We start from the raw sequence: 21,456 nt of genomic DNA, 5'->3' as shown, positions 1-21,456 counted from the left end.
ACAACTGGGAAAGGGGGAAGAAAATAACTGATGCCACCACCTATTGTTTGAGTAAATGTCTAAGAAAATGTCCAGATGTGCCAGCCACTTATCCTACCTAGTATGGTCTAATCAATTACTATTCTTTTTTAGAATTTATCCATCTCACCATAATTTATAAAAGATTAATTTTTATTATATTTTTTTTTAAAGAAAGAGATATTTGATTAGTTCAATATAGCTGAAGTGATGTGACTGCTATATAGAAGTTTTACTTATTATTAGTCTTTATTGTTGAAAGTAGTTATGATTAAATTATTTTTGTCAGTCATGAATGATGAGTGAGGACAGTATTTTTTTTTTTTTTTTTTAGAGATAGGTAGCACGCTATCCGCTTCGTTTATTTCATTTAGAAATAAACTTAGCTAGAAATGTGAATCAATTAGGATTCGAACTTGGAACCTCGGATACCAACCATCATGCCCTTTACCACTTGCTCTAGAGACAGTAGGTAGGACAGTACTATTTTTTTTTTTGTTGTTGTTGGGGAATGATAATAGCTACTAAACAATGCAATAGCAGCATCAACATCTACAATTTGTATTCGCTAAAATGTTACATCAAAACAAATATCGTCATTTAGTCAGAAAGTTGTATTTTTTTAAAAATAGAAATCCATCTTCTTAATTTTCATTTTCTTCCTTGCTCAAAATATTCCTATGAACTACTTTGCATAAGCCACAAAATATAGATAATAGATAATCTAAAAGCAACTTATTTGTCAAATTTTGAAAAATGAAGTAAATAAACAATTCGTACAACTCAAAAGGAGTAGTAATATTCGTCTATATTGACAACTTGGCAAATTAACTTGCTTTCATGAATAACATAATTATCATTGTCTAACAATTTGAAATACAATATAGACATTTAAAAACTATACAAAATTGAATCAGGTCGTTTGCCCTCTAGATGAGGGAGATGGGAGCATTGGAATACCGGCGTTGAAGCATTTCCTTAATCCTTAATTCAACTTTCATAAATTCTCATTTGCTTTTACGTTGGATGCATCTTGTAATTATTACATAAAATTTTAGAAAATTATTCAAAGATGATAGTAGATAATCTATGTCACATCCTGGAATTCTTTTTGAAAGCCGATTCGAAATCGGGCTATCCTTATAGATCAGAATAAGCAGAAAGCTGTCCCTTTTTTTTTTTTTTCCAAAACTTGGACCTCAAGGACGTGCAACAGACCCGCCACAAATACATGAAATTTCTGAAAACAAACGAACAGAGTCTCTCCTGTATTTGTACGGCGTAGTACATTGTACAATTGAACAATCCGATTTCCATTCACACACACAATAAAAAGATGAATAAGGATTAACTCATTTCAACATACAACCAGCTGTCCTTAGTCACGTCCATTCCACATTCATCATAATAGTTAAAAGTGTCTCCCACACGAAGACTTTTTTTTTTAATTTTAACTTTGCGAAAAGTTGAAAAATCATTTTGAAAATCGTTTCCCACACGAAAACTTTTGTTTTGAAAACACTACCACGAAGGGTAGAAAATCACATTTCGAAATCCAAATTCAAAGCCATATGTGTCCAAAAACCACGAATATTCCAAAACCATACACACGTCATCCAAAACATCAAGTGTAAACCACTAACTAAATCACAAGTAGATATCTAATAACTAGTGTAGGGTAAGATCTATACTATCTACTAATATCTATCTGATGCTAAGAATGAAGTAATAAAAAAGGTATACCATAGATCGGAACCTTTATGACTATCCACTAGCTATGGCCTTATGCTGCATCCCAACCAATTTCACCCGCGTCACCTAAAAAATTGAGGTGAGAACATGAAAACATGTCTCTCCCTCTCAGTCGGTACCACAAGCTGACGAAGGCAAGCTGTACCCACCGGCAAAAGGAAGGGTAAACAACAGTAGTAACAAGTAAATTGGGCATGATAATAATGAATAATATCCACCGATAATCAGCAAAGAAGCTACTACTATAAAATGAGATAACAAATAATCAATAGTCAAACTAGTGCAATAGCATGATAACTGAACTAGAAACAACGATAATAATGGTATGAGTAACCGCTACTGCAGAGAGATAGAGAAATGACTATACGTCAACTGGAACTGATAGTACAAGTATACTCAATCTATACCGCTGTGTCGGTCTATGGACCTCAGGCAAACTACAACCGCTCTGTCTGGCATATAATCCTAGCAAATGGCCACTGGGCTCATGGGTTGGCAACCAACCACTTTTCAGGAAAAAAACACCCTCATGCGGGGGATCAGATCGCTAGTGTTCGTGAAATATTGTTGAGCTGTGGCGATCGATGCGAATATGATCAATTGCTAACCGTCAGCGAATAGCTGGTAATCATCGCTCCTCGGGGTACACCGTCTAATAGGTCATCGAACTGTAAGGGAACACGAGTACTGACCACTCAGGTCAAATAGGATGGAACGACTCTACATCCTCTCAACTGTATGCAAGTACTGACTAATCAAGTCACTGGGATGGAACAACTCAACATCCTCTCAAGAATGCAAGTACCGACCACTAAGATCAACAAGAAAGTACGAGGTTAACAACGACAAGAGTATAAGGGAACCGACCACTCTAGTCAACTAGGGCGATCCACGAGAACCGACCTCTCAGGATGACAAGAATATAAGAGAACCGACCACTTTGGTCAACTAGGGTGTATCTACAAGAACCGACCTCTGCATACAAGAGTTGTATGTTAGGTGGAGTCATATACTCAATATGAGATATCAAGTTTTTATAGATAAGTACTCAAACTTACAAGATGGACCTCTATGATCATCACAGTTAGGATTGTTATGAGATAATATAAACCTTAATAAAAGAAGTCGAGCTAACTTCTAATTTCAAATAATCCAATTGGATATGATAAGTTTAGTGTCTTGCTGGTTAAGTTGAAAAGTATTTTCTATTAAATATATAGGCATTGAGTGTGATATCTTTTGGACTGAAAATGTAGCAAGAGTTGCCATATTAGTTCAAAGAAAAGATACGAATTACTATCTGATTAAAAACTTAAATGCTGTCTTTAAGGGCTGATATACTTTTTTACTTTGAGAAAGTACAATTAAATCTATTTTAAAATTAATTATTATATAATTTATTTGAAAAGTATCAGTACCTTGAAGAATGGCTTTATTTTTAAAGAATAGTAAATTGCACAGTTTATATATGATAAGGGAGTCATTAAATTTGATGTAAATTAGAGGATACAGAACCAAGAGTACATGTGGCACTTGTGATTAGGTTGCATAGGTACGAATGAGATAAATAGATTGGCTAATAATGATTTTGAGTTTTTTTATTTAAAACCATACACACTCTATAAGTCCAGTTCCAAACTGATATAACTAAATCATCCTTTGTAAAACAACGTATAGTAGCCACTAAATACTCATGCTAACATGGTGATGTATATTGATCATATGATGATCATGGATGGTTCTCTGATATTTCATTGCTTTTATTAATGAAGGTCATAGTAAAAGTCATATGGATCTTACAGATCGCGAAATTGAATACTTCAAGGAAGTTCAAAGAAAATTCAAAAATAAAGTTAAGTACAAGAAATGGTGTTAATACTCATCGATTGGATCGAGTAAGTTATTGCCTTAGTATTGAGCACTGCACTACCTCTAGTATATCAACATTCTTTATAGTCTTCTTTTAATACTTTTGGTATTTTAAAGGAGAAGTCGTATCTTGTAAGACATGGTACAAGTTAAGCTAACTGTGTAAGAGTAGTCTCTTCCGAAATTTTTGCCTATATATAATATCACATAAGATGCGAAAAAATAGAAAGCAATCATTATGACTTGTAGATGTCCAGTATTTATTTTCGGAACATAAAATGGACGGATGGATATTGCATCTAGCGTATATAGACTCAATTAATCTCAAAGAGTTGAGATATTATATTTTCTTCCCAACAAAAGATTTTTGTTAACATACTTATTTTCTTGATAAAAAGTTTATTATGAAAGAAGCAGTAGGAGGAATCTATATAGCTCAACGAAGTGTCTATTGAGCTGTGAGTCTACAAGTCTAGATTAACTACTTGTACACATAAGATCTAAGATATTTTCTCAATCTTAGATTAAATTGGATTTGATCACGAGGTATTGGAAGAAATTGTTCTTCGAAAAGAGATAAGAAGAAACGATATGAGATATCGATATGAGAAGATAGATGTATACTAGTAAATTTGAATGAATGTTGTGTGAGTCTTAAATTTTTGACTCTCTATAAGGTATGGTACCTTGTGAGTCTTTAGAATTAAAGATTTGTATAAATGAAAGGTAGAGAACTTTGAAACTCCATCACCAACAAAATATTGTGGTCAAAGAGAAAGTCTCGACTACAATGATAGTTTTGTGGTGGATATCATAATCTATTTGTTTTTATTTATTACGCATGATGATATGAGATATATTAGTTGATCCTTAATTTATATTATTAAGGAAAGCTACTATTGGGAACAACAAAAGAATTTCCTCATAAACTAATGGATCTAGATGATCTTCTTGGAAATATGATGTCTGCTTCAAAATGCAAGGAAAGTATTTGATGCATCAAAAGTATGGACGAGTTAAAAGTGTACAAGAGAAATAGTGGGAGCACAGAATGTGCTTTACGTATTGTACGTAAACAATATTTGATATTTGAGAAACTTAATCAGTATGATAATATTTATTGTCAAGAACTTCTTGATGAAAATCTAGCTATATATTTTCATCTGAAGAATGCGGATCTATAGAGATAACTCTGATAAATTGCTTGAACTACGTACGTAGGAGATCATATTGAAGAGGTCAACAAGATTTAATTCTAATGAGAGAATTATCCTTGGGGAGGAAGTCGTCTCTAACAGTATGTGTGACATACTAAGAAAGGATGCACTTTTATGGGATCCTCTATGATTCGATATTTGGAACCTACACGTGTATTATTCTATGTACGATAATTGAAACAGTAAATGTTACTGATGGATATTACCCAATGCTCGTGAAGCATTGACACTAATTAAAGAGAGAAAAGACAGATTTCATGATATTGTATTAGAGTTGTTATTGTTTGAAGAGTTCGAACAAGATAACATGTAGGCTAAGTGTGGCATTGCATGAGATACACTGTAGAATATGTTTTGATTCAGAGAGTTTAGAACTACATATGGTTCATATAGAGCCTAGGTCTCATCAATGATTCGGGCATATTTAGCGGATGGAATTGATTTATACTCCGAATGACAGTGCTAAGTAGAAATTAATAATCATGAATAGTTCAGTGCATGCACTAGCTAAAAGGCTTACTCTCCAAGGGTTGAAGAGTTGACTTTAAATGACGCATATAAGATATGTGTGTGTTTGGATTTAGTGCAAGTGGGAGTTTGTAAGTTATATGCCCAAAAGCCAATCTGGTGATACTAGTTTAAGGGTATTTATGTATTAATCATTTATAATTCATAATATGAGGGCGATATCCTATTCATGTCTATTGTATAGCAGTACAATATTGATGTGAATCGTCCATTAGGGCCTTTATTTGAAAAGACTAAGGGTTAGGAATTTAAGATTTGTACTTTTCTGTACGAGACTCTTTAATTAAATGCTCATAGCCAGAGAAATATTATAGGGTCGGTGATATTCTGGATATTGTGTATGCTATATTTCTAATTGAGGTGACGAATCTCAAGTCACTAGTGTAGGTACACTAGAACAAACATACAGGTGCTTTTTAGAGAACAAGTATACTGAGTGTGACCACTTAGTTGAACAGTCATATGGTTCCATACTCGCTAGTGATAAGTTCATTGCTATAGTTGTGTGAAGTACTCGTCAGACCTGAGGCATCATAGTTGCTTCACGTATAGGTTGCTACCGTTGATAATACTAATACTTAGACTCTAAACACTAGTTTATGTTCGGTATTGATTGGCTATAGTAATTTATGCGGGGAAGCATGTGAATGCACAATAAGAAATCCAACACTCTCAATGATGAGGGAAAACGTCTTATGTAGTCTATCGGACTTGACTTGGAAAACCCCTGGCCAGGATACATGGTATGTGGAAAGAGTTTCCAACTGTGTTGCCATATTGAGTCGATTTCAGATATTCTACTCATATTGTCGAATGATAAGATTTGACGCGTAACAATGACCTTAGTTCGATTGGGACGTTATATGTTCAAAGGAATTAATCACACGGTAACTGTAAGCGAAAATGTTCATTCTTTATCACCATTCTGGACTGTCGTAATATACTGCTAGGTATCACTCACGGACGGTGAGAGAATATGAATGATTTGAATTGAATCGTTCTTATTTATGATTAGAAGAGTCTAATTAAATATCAAAGAGTTTGATCGATGTTGAGCTCTACTACCGAATGGTGATGAACCTTTGCGGTCACACACATTAGGAATTGTGTGCACCCGAATTATTTAGATAAGAGTCGTTCACTAAAGAGTTTAGTGTAAGCGATGAAAATAAAAGAAAGCTGCTTAATTAAATTAGATTTAATTATTCAAGTCAATTATTATTGATAGTTCTAATTAGATTAGGATCTCAGAATCAGTTTGAGAATTATGCGCGAGATTTAAGTTTATCCCTAATTGGATTAGTGGATAATATTTAATCATAAAAGATATTTAAATGAGATTTAAATATTTAGCAAGTAATCTTATTGGATAAGAATAAAATTAGATAAGATCTAATTAGATATGAAGAGATTAATTTTTATCTCTAATTGAATTAGAGAATAATTAAATATTCATAATATCTTATGAGATAAGATTTTTACTAGATTTTATTTAGTTGGATAAGCATGAATATTTAATTATTAAATTTTATTGGAGAGAGAGATCAAATCTGATTAGATAAGATTTTATAAAATAGTATTCTCTCTCTCTATATATATATTGTTGGAAATAAGAGGGCAGCGGAAATTTACAAACTGGATAGCCAAAGTATTCAGGAACCGAAATCGGATCGGATTGCTTGTTTTACTAGCCTTCCTGGATCATCCATGTCTCGATGCTTCTAGATCCACGTTTCTCGCCTTCTCCCACGCCCACACCTTGTGTCACGGATTAGATGCGTCAGACACGAATCAGATGCGACGGATGCCAATCGAAGAGAGCTACTAGAGTCCTCTTCTATATCCACCCTCCAAAACCCGGGAACGTAGGTGGAAATACCAGAGAGGAAGGAGAGAGAGAAGAAGGAAGATTTTTTGTGGATTATCGAATTAGATCGTATTAGATCATCTATCATACGGGAGAGAAAATAGGATGTATTTATAGAATAACAGAACCCCCAAAATATCCTGAATCTCATGTAAAGATTAGGATTAGGAAACCCATAATAGATATCCACTAGGAGATACGTTTCTTAACTAGTAAGAAATGTATAGTTCATCATTATCCTTACTTTATTATGATAAATCTCAATCCACATCTTATGTTGATCGGGTTAAATTAAGACCCGCTAATGTGGATACACCACATGCATGGCAACAATCTCCCACTTAGCCACATTGGCCAATTCTCTCTCACTCACTCATCTCTTTATACGGGTAATGGAGCGTGTGACCTAACGAAAGAAACAAATGCAGGAGTGCTATATTAAGTCACCACCCAACTAACATGGCACATCACTGACTTAATTCGTCTATGCCCTAGACGTTTCAACACACACCGGATCAAGCATCACAAAGTCCCTCTCCTGTAAGTACAGGGCTCGACCCTACAGTTATTTCTCGTACTCATGATTATCTCAAATAACACAACCGAGATAACCGCCCGGGCAATGAGTCACAAGATTTACGTAGTGTGTTATCGAAACATCTTCCTCAGCTCCTCACCTTAATCTGTATTAGTCCAAGCACTTTACTAGACATGCTCCGCGAGATCATATTTTCTCATGACCTGGAGATACACGCTAAGTTAGTTATTTTGGACCTCCACTTCATAACGTACTTCTAAGTCTAGGGCACAAAAAGGATTAGTGCTCACACAGTGACATAGAGGGAAGAACTTATGTCACTCTACTAACTGGTCGACAGGCACATACAGTATGATATGTATGCTATTGCGGTGCTCCCACTCAATGGGTCGTGTCACGCTTTGGAAAAATGCTATACGAACCTTGGTTTAGGTACCACTAAGGTATCTAACCATCACAACTCAAGTCTCAAGTCATCTCTCTAACCTGAGCACTTAGGTTCGGCTACTATACAGGCTCGATATGAAATTTCACAAAAACTTTCATATCCGACTCTTGAGAGTCTCATCTTAAACTAATTAAGGCGACTTTTAAATTATGTCAATACTTTATTCATAACGTATATGAACAAAGTAATCATATTACAACTACTCAAGTTTAATATGATTATCTAGTCCCATCTTGCTTACCACCTAGGTACCAAGGCGATCACCCGTGTGAGTGGGCTGATCTGAGTCTGGTGACTTATCGAACATGTGCCTACTAGTATCAATTACGCAATCACATTAAAAGAAGAAAAATATATTTTATTAATAAAGCGTAAGATACAAAATAATATCCATACATCAAAACCTGGAAAGACCCAAACTCCTAATGTGGGTCTGAAACATATCCCTAGTTATCGGCTTGGTCAACGGATCAGCCACTCTTCTCGTAGTGGAGATATGTCTAAGAACGATCTCGCCTAACCTAATCATGTATCGAATGTAGTGAAAACGGATATCTATATGCTTGGTCTCATCATGATACTTGGAATCTTTCACATACGCCAGGGCAGCCATACCGTCAGAGAACATCTCAACAGGTTTATCAACTCGAGTCACGATGTCGAGGTGCTGGAGAAATTTCCTCAGCCAAATAGTCTCCTGAATGGCTGCTGAACAAGCAACGTACTCCGCTTCCATGGTTGACAAGGCAATGCAGCTCCGCTTCTTATTGCACCAGGAAGTTGTCCCACCTCTAAGAATAAACACATAGCCTGAAATGGACCTGCGCTCATCTCTATCACCGCCCCAATCAGCATCACTATATCCTTTCAATCTCAAGTCCCAGCTTGGAAGCAGAGAACGAGATCACTGGTTCCTTTTAAATATCGAAGGATTCTCTTGACCGCTTGCTAATAAATGGATTCTGGGTTGCTCTGGTAACGACTTACCAAACCAACAGCGAAGCAAATGTCGGGTCGAGTACACATCATAGTGTACATCAAGCTGCCAATTGCACTCACATAAGGAACCCTACTCATTTGCTCCTTTTCTTTATCCGTTTTAGGGCACTAATCAAGACTCAGAGTGTGATTCTTCTCCATTGGAGCGTCAATGGGTTTACAATGATGCATCCTAAAATGCTATAGAACTTTTTTATTATATGATTCTTGAGACAAACCAAGAAGCCTTCTAGAGCGATCACGGATGACCTTTACTCCGAGCACATAGCTCGACTCACCCATGTTTTTCATTTCAAAGTTTGGAGACAACCACTCTTTAGCGGTATTGATTAACTGCATGTTATTTCCAGCCAATAGTTTATCGTCGACGTATAGGGAGAGGAACAAAATCCCTTTCGCTGTCTTCTTGACATATACACAGTTGTCCTCCTCTATCATGGACATATTGATAGACGTAATGGCTTCATGAAATTTGAAATACCATTATCTCGACGACTGCTTGAGACCATAAATAGATCTTTTAAGATGACAAACCTTGTCTTCTTGACCTTTGAGTACAAAACCCTCAGGTTGATCTATGTAGATCTCTTCCGCTAATCCTCCATTGAGAAAAGCTGTCTTGACATCCATTTAGAACAATTCCAAATCTAGGTGTGCCGCTAAGATTAGAATCAAACGAATAGAGACAAATCGCACAACGGGAGCAAACGTCTCGTTGTAATCTACCCCTTGCCTCTGAGTATAGCCCTTGGCTATGAGCCGAGCCTTATATTTATCGATTGATCCATCCGTCTTGCGCTTAATTTTTAAAACCCATTTATTTTTAATAGATTTGCGCCCGGGCGAAAGGTCAACCAACTCTCATACTTGGTTCTTGCTCATAGAGTCTATCTCATCTTTCATAGCATCCATCCACTCACTGCAAGCTGACGTCTATAGTGCTTCTTTATAAGAAGTAGGTTCATCATCATCAAGCGAAGTGCACATGAAAATATCCTCTTCGATCTCAAAATGTCGACGGGGAATATGTCCACGTTCACTTCTACGCAATAGAAGGTTTGAACTGCCGATTTCCAAAGGTATGCTCTTATTCAAGAAAGCACTCCCACTAGCCGGAGGATGGTTACCACTTCCTTCAGCAACTTTGGGAAGTGATCGATCACCCTCAATAGCAGATGGGGTAGCATCATCCTATAACTCATACAATCCGACGTCTCTTCACATTTCACCAATGCTTGGAAATTCCTTTTCTAGGAATTCCACATCATGAGACTCAATCTTGATCATACCACCATTTGGGCGTTCACCATACATCACATGTAATACACTGAAATTTAGCAAATTGCAATGTTCGAGTGTTTGATTAGTGTTTTGAGCTTTTTCAGATTTTCTAGAGGGTCGTTGACTGTGTTTCGACCCATTACTCGCGTCTTGAGGAGCGAGGATGAGTACTTAGTATCAAAACCTTCAAACTGTAGGTTATGGGGTGCTGGTACCGGTACTAGAGAAGAGGTACCGGAACGGTGTCACGCACCCAAGAAGAGTGCTCTCGGGTTTGAGCTCTGCGAGGCAGAGTACCGGTACTCCATTGCCCGAGTACCGGTACTGGACCTTGTACCGGTACTGCATCGCGCGGGTATCGGTACGCAGCGTGTTTTCTCGCCTAACCGAGACTCGAGTTTGGCGAGCTCGGCTATGGGGTACCGGTACTCCAGCCCGCGTACCAGTACGCAGTGCAGTCTGCAGACTGCCAGTTTTTGGATGTTCTTTTGTAATTGTTCCAACACTTTATATACCCTTTACCTCTTGGGCAAGGGCTCTTGTGCTGCGACCAGAGAAGGAGGAGAGGTGGCTTTCCTCTCCATTTTCCTTGCTTTTCTCCTCTTTTTGCTTGGGTTTTGTTGGATTGATCATCTCTTTTTGCTCCTTTTTACTTCATGTTGGTTCTCCCACCTTGGAGAAGCCATAGAGTTGGTGTTTGGAGCTCATTGGAGGAAAGATCTTCAACCCTAGCTCACTCCTAATTTGGTTTGGAGCTTCAAGAGAGGTTGGTAGTCTTGATCTTCCCTTTGGATCTTATTTTGGGGGATTTTTGTGTAGAAAACCTAGAATGTGGAATCTAGGGTTTTATTTGGGAGTTTTTGATTTGTAGCCTTTGGGGCTAAATTTGTCACGCCCTGCCCCGAAACCACTACCAATTTGGCACGGTTCGGCCGCGGCGGCGGGGCGCCGAACGGACAGCACCTCCCCTGTCCGCCCAAGGCTCAACAATAGGAATGTGTACAAGAATTTATCCAGAAAATTAAATTCTAAACGTACACATTCACAAGGGCACAAACAGTGCCAACAATACAAAGAGCAAGTAATCCACAAGATAAAGCATGTGAAATAAAGAGAGTACTTTCGCATTTTCATTTACATTATTTTCTTTAAATGATTATATTTTTCGTCTCCAAAATATATAGCTCTCCAAATCCTCACCTACAATGAATCGCTCTCAATACATAGGTGTGCTAATGCAAAAAGGAAAGCTACTATACTTCCACGGCCTCACTGATCGGGCGCGATGCCCTTGCCGCGGTCCTCTCTCGGCAACCCTGTACCTACCACTGGAAATAGAGTGGGGTGAGAACTATCTTCCATAGTTCCCAGTGGGCTCGGCCGCCGACTCTGCCGATCTCCCCACTAGGTCCAAGTGGGCATAAGTAACAACAGATAGATAGATAGATATGTATCTGAAAACTGTAAATGTAATAGTAGGAAAACTATGCTACTATGCCCATAATCATGAATATGAATACATGCATCATATGATAAAGGTTTGCTACCATGCTAACAAATTCGATCCATGTTCGAATAGCAATGTTCAATGACGTTATTAAACCTTTACTCTTTCCATTTACCCAATCTGTGGTGAGGCCTAGGGCTCGCCCATAACTCACCTTTCAATCCCAAAGTGGGCAGGGAGCTCCAAGTACACCTAAGCCCGGGACCGTCTGCGGACCTCCATGTGGTCCGGACCTCCAAGTGGTCCTAGTCGCACGACACTCCGGAGTACTCGACGACCATCCCCTCCATGTGGGGATTGGATGGCTATACCATCCCAAACGCAGACTGTGAGATAGATCCACCCTCTCCAAGTGAGGATGCTCTACATCTAGGGTCAACAACTCAATCAAGTCCTCTCCAAGTGAGGATGCTCTACAACTAGAGTCAATAACCCAATCGAATCCTCTCCAAGTGAGGGAGCACTATCACTAGGGTCCACAACCCAATCAAATCCTCTCCAAGTGAGGAAGCCCTACTACTAGGGTCAATGTCTCAATCGACTCATCGACGACCTCTCCATATGAGGTTACTTAGGTTTACTAAGTTCTTGTCCACAAGGTATTTTCTAAGGGATCCATCTATTCCTAGGTTCTCAAACCTCTGGTATTATTTACCTATATTAATGTAACTCGTCATCATTTAGCGTTTGGATGCCACTCGTTTGTTCTTTGACATTAACACTACTATCTATGTCATCAACACCCCCATCGGGTTCATCTCTTTTCTCTCGCATCATAGGATCTACGTTCCGACCCAATCCTCACCTACCTAAGTTACCAAGAGTTCTAAGTACACTAGGTTATCAATTAGAAATCATAAGGAATGGAGCTACTATGCAATCCTACAATGCAACATGAAGAGATGAGATTAAATGCAATCTAAGACATAGAAAGGAGTTCGAAAGCTTCAGGATGGCACCCCCCACCTTTAATCGATGTAGAGGCTTTGGAAATTCTTCTCGACGAACTTTGCGAAAAGGCTTTAGCCTTCCTTGCCCAAGTCCAAGCTATTTCGGCCCTATCTTGCCGACAACTTCACGCCGGCTCGCCGAATGCCAAAACCGACTTCGCCCCCACGTTTTGTGCTTTAACAATAGAGTTTCCAAATCTTCAAATGAGATCAATCTCGTACTTTCACAAAAACCCTATTTTGGAGCCCTAGGTTTGCACTCATAGCAAACCATCCAATAAATCCATAGATTCTTGGGATTGATCTATTTAGAAGCATGCTTAGGGTCCATTTGACCCATTCCAAAGCATAAAAATCCAAAACCCCAAATTCTAGAAGTTAGGGTTTAAGAGCTTACCTCTTGTGCTACACCAAAGAGAAGAGGAGAGGGAGATGAAGGTGTCCAAGGCCTTCCTCTTGATTTCCTTCTTCTTCTCTTTCTTTTCCTTCCTCTCCTTCTTGTTCTTCTCCTTCTTTTCCTTCCTCTCCTTCTTGTTCTTCTTTTTCTCCTTTCTAGAGAGAGAGAGAGCAAGAGAGAAAGAGAGATAAAGAGGGAATGAGATGAGAGAGGCTGAGGGAGAGGGTTATTTCCTATATACACCCCTCACATGATGGCCATTTTGCACTTAAACCTCTCAACTTTTCATCTCTCACGCAGCTGTCACTGGGCTATTTTCTCCCAGAGGGACCGGTCCCTGGTCGGGGAGACCGGTCCCCGAGAGCCCTCCCAGCGGCCTGGGGACTTTTCGCGTTCGGGAACCGGTCCTCACCCGAGGGACCGGTCCCTGGGAGACCAGTCTTCCCTGAGAGACCGGTTCCCGAAAGGGAAACCTTCAGGACTTAGCCAAATTTAGGCTTTCTCTCGCGCGTGTCGCGCACGGGGACCGGTCCCCTCAACCAGGGACCGGTCGCATCGACCTTCCCCCGCGACCCTCAGCTTCGGGGACCGGTCCTCCCTTCTAGGGACCGGTCCCCGAGAGCAAAAATCTGCTGAGTCCAGATTTTGCCTATTTGCTCTCGCGGACTCAACTCTAAAGCACTTTTTGTGTTTTGGACATTTTTAACTCCCACAAAGGGTATTCTCTCGACAGTTAGTCGATCCTGGATGAAGTACAATCCTCGGATTTCGAGAATTCACTTCCTTACATCCTCCCTTCCTTAAAAGTAGTTTCGTCCTCGAAACGAACTAAATTCTTTACTTTAACTCAAACTCATACCTTACTCATCAAATAAATGAGGATGGTGTTTTCTCATCAGATCCTCGAGTTCCCATGTGGCTTCGCAATCCTCGTGATTGCTCCACCTAACCTTCACATAGGGAATTTCTGGATTCCTCAACTTTCGCACCTCTTGGGCGATAATCCCTACCGGAAACTCTTCATAGCTCAAGTCCCCTTGAAGCTCCGGTGGCTCATATAGCAGTGCATGCTCGGGGTCGTGAATATACTTGCGGAGATTGGAGACATGGAACACATTGTGTACATCCGCAAGCTTCGGCGGCAAGGCAAGTCGGTAGGCAACCGTGCCGACTCACTCCAATATTTCATATGGCCCAATGTATCGGGGACTTAGTTTTCCCCGTACTCCAAACCGCTTCACACCCCGCATCGGCGAAACTTTCAAGAATACGTGGTCACCTACTGCGAACTCTATATCTCGACGGCGCCTATCTGCATAGCTTTGCTGTCTCGACTGCGCCGTGAGCAATCTCTTGCGAGCAAGGCGGACTTTCTCTTCCGCTTCTCGTAACATATCTGGGCCGAACTTAGCACGCTAACCTACATTGCTCCAGTGTATAGGAGACCGACACGTCCGCCCATAGAGAGCCTCGAACGGTGCCATCTCTACATTAGCATGATAACTGTTGTTGTAGGCGAACTCGGCCATAGGTAGGTGGTCACACCAACTTCCCTTGTAGTCAATGACACACGCTCGCAACATATCCTCCAGAGTTTGAATAGTTCTTTCTGTTTGCCCATCGGTCTGAGGATGAAATGCAGCGCTGAAGTCGAGCCGTGTGCCAAGGGCTTCCTGCAGGCTCTTCCAGATGTGTGAAGTGAATCGGGTGTCACGATCCGACACGATCGATTTCGGCACCCTATGCAGTCTCACTATCTCGTCAAGGTATACCTGCGCTAACTTGTCGCCCGACCACGTGGTGTGGATCGGCAAGAAGTGAGCCGACTTTGTCAATCGGTCCACAATTACCCAAATTGCATCGTGGCCGCCCGTTGAGCGAGGCAAGCCGACCACGAAGTCCATCGATATATTCTCCCATTTTCAAACGGGGATTGGTAGGCTTTGAAGCTTCCCCGCTGGAAATCGACGCTCGGCCTTTACTTGTTGGCATGTTAGGCACTTTGCCACAAAGCGTCCAATGTCACTCTTCATTCCCGGCCACCAATAATGCATTTTTAGTCCTTTATACATCTTGGTGCCACCCGGGTGATCGGCATATGGAGATCGGTATGCTTCTTGTAAAATCAATTCACGAAGCTCTCCATCCTTCGGCACACACCATCGGTTTCGAAACCGAAGCGTACCATCGGCGTCTATCTTGAAATCGCCGCCATGCCCTTCCTCGATGTTTCGCCGCACCTTTTGGAGTTCCGGGTCTGCGGGTTGTAGATCTTTGATCCTCTCCAACAAGGTCGGTTGGACAATGAGTGCCATCAACTGAGTCGGGACCTCAGGAACGACCACTTCAAGGTCCAATCGCTCCATTTCTAGCCACAGGGGTGTTTGCTGGGTAATATCAAAAGCGAGGTTCTTCGCCGACTTTCTACTAAGTGCGTCCGCGACCACATTTGCTTTCCCGGGGTGGTAGAGGATATCAACATCATAATCCTCTATCAGCTCCAACCACCGCCGCTGACGCATGTTGAGCTCCTTCTGTGTAAACAGGTACTTCAAGCTCTTGTGGTCGGTATAGATCTCACAATGGGCACCATATAAGTAGTGCCTCCACAGCTTCAAGGTGAAAATCACCACCGCTAGCTCCAAATCATGGATGGGGTAGTTCTTTTCATAGCACTTCAGTTGACGGAATGCATAAGCGATCACTTTTCCGTTTTGCATCAATACACACCCCAACCCAAGATAGGAGGCATCACTATAGACTACAAAGTCTTCACCCTGCACCGGTAGAGCGAGCACCGGAGTCAAAGTCAATCTTTGCTTCAACTCTTTGAAACTCCAGTCGCACTCTTCGCTCCACACGAACTTGGTGCCTTTCTGGGTCAGGCGGGTAAGTGGAATCACTATCTTGGAAAAGCCTTCCACAAACCGCCTATAATAGCCCGCCAAGCCCACGAAGCTTCGAACCTCCGTGACATTCGTTGGGCGCGGCCAATCCTTGATTGCCTCAACTTTCCTCGCGTCTACTGAAACTCCACCCGTGGAAATCACATGCCCTAAGAAGGCGACCTCGCGGAGCTAGAAGTCACACTTCTTCAGCTTAGCATATAGCTTCTCCTTCCGAAGGACTTGAAGCACTATCCTCAAATGCTCGGCATGTTCCTCGTCACTACGAGAATAGACCAATATGTCGTCTATGAAGACCACGACAAATCGATCCAAAAACCTCCTGAAGACACGGTTCATCAAGTCCATGAACGCCGCTGGCGCATTCGTGAGTCCAAATGGCACAACCGTGAATTCGTAGTGTCCATATCGCATACGAAATGCGATTTTCTGCACATCCTCCGGCTTGATCTTCAGCTGGTGATAGCCGGATTGCAAATCTATCTTTGAGTACACACACGACCCCTGATCGAACAAGTCATCGATTCGGGGTAGTGGGTACTTATTCTTGATCGTGACTCTGTTCAATTCTCGATAGTCCACGCAGAGTCGGAACGATCCGTCCTTCTTCCTTACGAACAACACCGGGGCTCCCCACGGTGATACACTAGGCTGGATAAATTGCTTGTCGAGGAGGTCTTGCAATTGACTTCTCGACTCCTTCAATTCCGCCGGCGCCATTCGGTACCGAGCCTTCGAGATCGGTGCGGTACCAGGAACCAAGTCTATGACGAACTCGATCTCCCGATCCGGTGGTATCCCCGGCAACTCTGTGGGAAATACATCCGGGAACTCCCGCACCACCGATAGCTCCTCTAACGTTGGAGCTACTCGTTCCACTTCCACAACAGTCGCTAAGAATGCCGTGCAACCGCTGTTGACTAACTTCCTTGCTCTCGTTGCCGACACCGTTGCGACGAAGCACGAGCTTTGACAAGCCCGATATGTGAACTCCTCTTGTCCTGGCTCATGGAATGTGATCACCCTGCTCTTGCAGTCGATCGTCGCGTGATACTTCGAGAGCCAGTCCATGCCCAGAATGATATCAAAAGCCTCAAGCTTCTGGAGTTCCAACGCCCGGATAGGCATAATCCATTCGCCTATTTGCACGGGACACGACGCACACTCCGAGTAAGTGTTAGACATCGACCCAGGGCCCTCCACTCGCCACTTGTCACTCGCCTCTATGAGGATGTCATGCATGCGTGCGAATGATCTACTTATGAATGAATGCGTGGCTCCTGTATCAAATAAAGCCCTAAAGCGAACTCCGTTAATCAAAACCATTCCTGCCACCAGGCAATGCTCCTCCGCCTCCGCAGGTTCCTCAGCTTGGACCTGAGCGGCGAACACCCGTCCGCTCGGGGCCGATCGCGTCACTTCAGGTTGACGCAGCATTATCGCGCGTCCAGTCGACGCGGCCGTCAATGGAGCTCCTCCATAGTGAGCCGGAATCGCCGGCGCCGATGCAATCGATGGTGTAGGTGAGGCTCCTCCTCCCGGGCAGTCTCGAATGAAGTGCCCTGGTTGCCCACATTTGTAGCACTTGCCTCGGCCTTGCTCATAGCGCGAGACTGGGTGGTCTCCACTGCACACAATGCATCGCTGCGCTCCACCGCCCTTCTGTTGAGCGCGCAGATACTTCGGGGGTTTCTTGTAACGTGTCTATCCCCCCGAACTACCGCCGCCTTGGCGTTTCTTGCCCTTGTCCTTAAACTCGGCCAAAGCCTCACGCTTCTCCCGAACGTAGGCATCTCCGTGCTCCGCCCATAAGGCTCGATCGAAGACCTCCGCAAAGGTCGTGAGCTTAAGTATTTGCACGGCCTTGTAGATTTCTGGCCGAAGTCCTCGCAAGAACCACTCGGCCCAGTCCTGGTCATCCTTTACAACATCCGAGACACAGTCGATAATATGGGAGAATTCTTGTTCATACTCCGCCACTGAGCAGTCCCCTTGCTCGAGCTTGCGGAACTTCTCCTTGAGCTTCCGCTTCAACGTGTCAGGGAAATAGTTGGCGAACATCTCCCGCTTGAATTTCTCCCACAGCATTGGCAGAAGGCCGGGAAGCCGATCCCGTTTGACTCGCTTCCACCAAACCTTCGCCGCCTTCTCCAAGCAGTGGGTGGCGAGATACACCTTGTCCCTCTCCAAGGTACGCAAGTCGTCGAAGAGGGTCTCCATCGAGTCGATCCAAGACTTGACTATCTCCGGTTCCACCTTCTCGCCCTCGAAGGTTGGCGGATGGAACTTGTTGAACTTGATAAGAGCCGCCAATGCGCGCTCTCCCTCCACGTCCTCGGCCAACACATCGGGGGTAGCCGATCCCGATGCCGCCTGTGGTACGATCGTTGGCGGTGGGCGTGCCGTCACTGAAACCGCCGCTATGCCCTCACCCTCTGTCGCTCCAGGTATATGAGTCGAGGGTGCGGGCGGGCCACCGCCTTCATTTGCCGTCGCAGCCGCCGCCGCGATCTGCCACTCCAATAGATCCTGGAGCCGCTCGAATCTGGTCTCCTGGCGCTGCACCACATTGGTCAGCGCGGTCACCTGCGCTTGTAACCGATCGATCACGCTCGGTTCCTCCTGCTCGGGCACCTCAGGAATCGGTGCTGGGGCAGTCCTACGTGTGTAGCGTCTTGGAGACATTAGTCCCTGAAACGCAATTACTCGGTCAGTCATCTTAACCAATTACTTCGTCGCAATTGCGACACATGACGACTCAACAACAAAATCGGGCGGAAGCACACAAGTGCACTCGTTCTAGATTCTTGGTATCATGTCGTCGGCCGCCGACACAACCACCTCAAGACAAGAACTCATACAGCTTGAGTCCGTCTCTAATCACAACTAGAGACATATTACCAACTTTGACCCAATCGAATTGACTTCCGCCATCGCTATAGGTTCACATTCCGCTCACGCACCTATAACCATAGGGCTTACCAACCTAGGGTCTCCTAGGTCGTCCTAGACTCTCTCTTTACTTGCTCTTAGCTCTGATACCACAAAGGCTGTCACGCCCCGCCCCGAAACCACTACCAATTTGGCACGGTTCGGCCGCGGCGGCGGGCCGCCGAACGGACAGCACCTCCCCTGTCCGCCCAAGGCTCAACAACAGGAATGTGTAAAAGAATTTACCCAGAAAATTAAATTCTAAACGTACACATTCACAAGGGCACAAACAGTGCCAACAATACAAAGAGCAAGTAATCCACAAGATAAAGCATGTGAAATAAAGAGAGTACTTTCGCATTTTCATTTACATCATTTTCTTTAAATGATTATATTTTTCGTCTCCAAAATACATAGCTCTCCAAATCCCCACCTATAATGAATCTCTCTTAATACATAGGTGTGCTAATGCAAAAAAGAAAGCTACTATACTACCACGGCCTCACTGATCGGGCGCGATGCCCTTGCTGCAGTCCTCTCTCGGCAACCCTGTACCTACCACTTGAAATAGAGTGGGGTGCGAATTATCTTCCATAGTTCCCAGTGGACTCGGCCGCCGACTCTGCCGATCTCTCCACTAGGTCCAAGTGGACACAAGTAACAATAGATAGATAGATAGATATGTATCTAAAAACTGTAAATACAATAGTAGAAAAACTATGCTACTATGCCCATAATCATGAATATGAATGCATGCATCATATGATAAAGGTTTGTTACCATGCTAACAAATTCGATCCATGTTCGAATAGCAATGTTCAATGACGTTATTAAACCTTTACTCTTTCCATTTACCTAATCTGTGGCGAGGCCCTAGGGCTCGCCCATAACTCACCTTTTAATCCCAAAGTAGGGAGGGAGCTCCAAGTGCACCCAAGCTCGGGACCGTCTGCGGACCTCCATGTGGTCCGGACCTCCAAGTGGTCCTAGTCGCGCGGCACTCTGGAGTACTCGACGACCATACGCTCCATATAGGGATTGGATGGCTATACCATTCCAAACGCAGACTGTGAGCTAGATCCATCCTCTCCAAGTGAGGATGCCCTACATCTAGGGTGAACAACTCAATCAAGTCCTCTCCAAGTGAGGATGCTCTATAACTAGAGTCAATAACCCAATCGAATCCTCTCCAAGTGAGGGAGCACTATCACTAGGGTCCACAACCCAATCAAATTCTCTCCAAGTGAGGAAGCCCTACTACTAGGGTCAATGTCTCAATCGACTCATCGACGACCTCTCCAAGTGAGGTTACTTAGGTTTACTAAGTTCTTGTCCACAAGGGATTTTCTAAGGGATCCATTTATCCCTAGGTTCTCAAACCTCTAGTGTTATTTACACTACATTAATGTAACTCGTCATCATTTAGCGTTTGGATGCCACTCGTTTGTTCTTTGATATTAACACTACTTTCTATGTCATCAACACCCCCATTGGGTTCATCTCTTTTCTCTCGCATCGTAGGATCCACGTTCCGACCCAATTCTCACCTACCTAAGTTACCAAAAGTTCCAAGTACACTAGATTATCAATTAGAAAGCATAAGGAATGGAGCTACTATGCAATCCTACAATGCAATATGAAGAGATGAGATTAAATGCAATCTAAGACATAGAAAGGAGTTCGAAAGCTTCGGGATGGCACCCCCTACCTTTAATCGATGTAGAGGATTTGGAAATTCTTCTCGGCAAACTTTGCGAAAAGGCTTTAGCCTTCCTTGCCCAAGTCCAAGCTATTTCGGCCCTATCTTGCCGACAACTTCACGCCGGCTCGCCGAATGCCAAAACCGACTTCGCCCCCACGTTTTGTGACCTAACAATAGGGTTTCCAAGGCTTCAAATGAGATCAATCTCGTACTTCACAAAAACCCCATTTTAGAGCCCTAGGTTTGCACCCATAGCAAACCATCCAATAAATCCATAAGATTCTTGGGATTGATCTATTTAGAAGCATGCTTAGGGTCCATTTGACCCATTCCAAAGCATAAAAATCCAAAACCCCAAATTCTAGAAGTTAGGGTTCAAGAGCTTACCTCTTGTGCTACACCAAAGAGAAGAGGAGAGGGAGATGAAGGTGTCCAAGGCCTTCCTCTTGATCTCCTTCTTCTTCTTTTCCTTCCTCTCCTTCTTGTTCTTCTCCTTCTTTTCCTTCCTCTCCTTCTTGTTCTTCTTTTTCTCCTTTCTAGAGAAAG

Source organism: Ananas comosus, linkage group 7 (assembly GCF_001540865.1).
Source record: "Ananas comosus cultivar F153 linkage group 7, ASM154086v1, whole genome shotgun sequence".
Lineage (NCBI taxonomy): Eukaryota > Viridiplantae > Streptophyta > Magnoliopsida > Poales > Bromeliaceae > Ananas > Ananas comosus.
The sequence above is the reverse complement of the archived record's forward strand: the minus strand, read 5'-3'. Positions refer to the sequence as shown.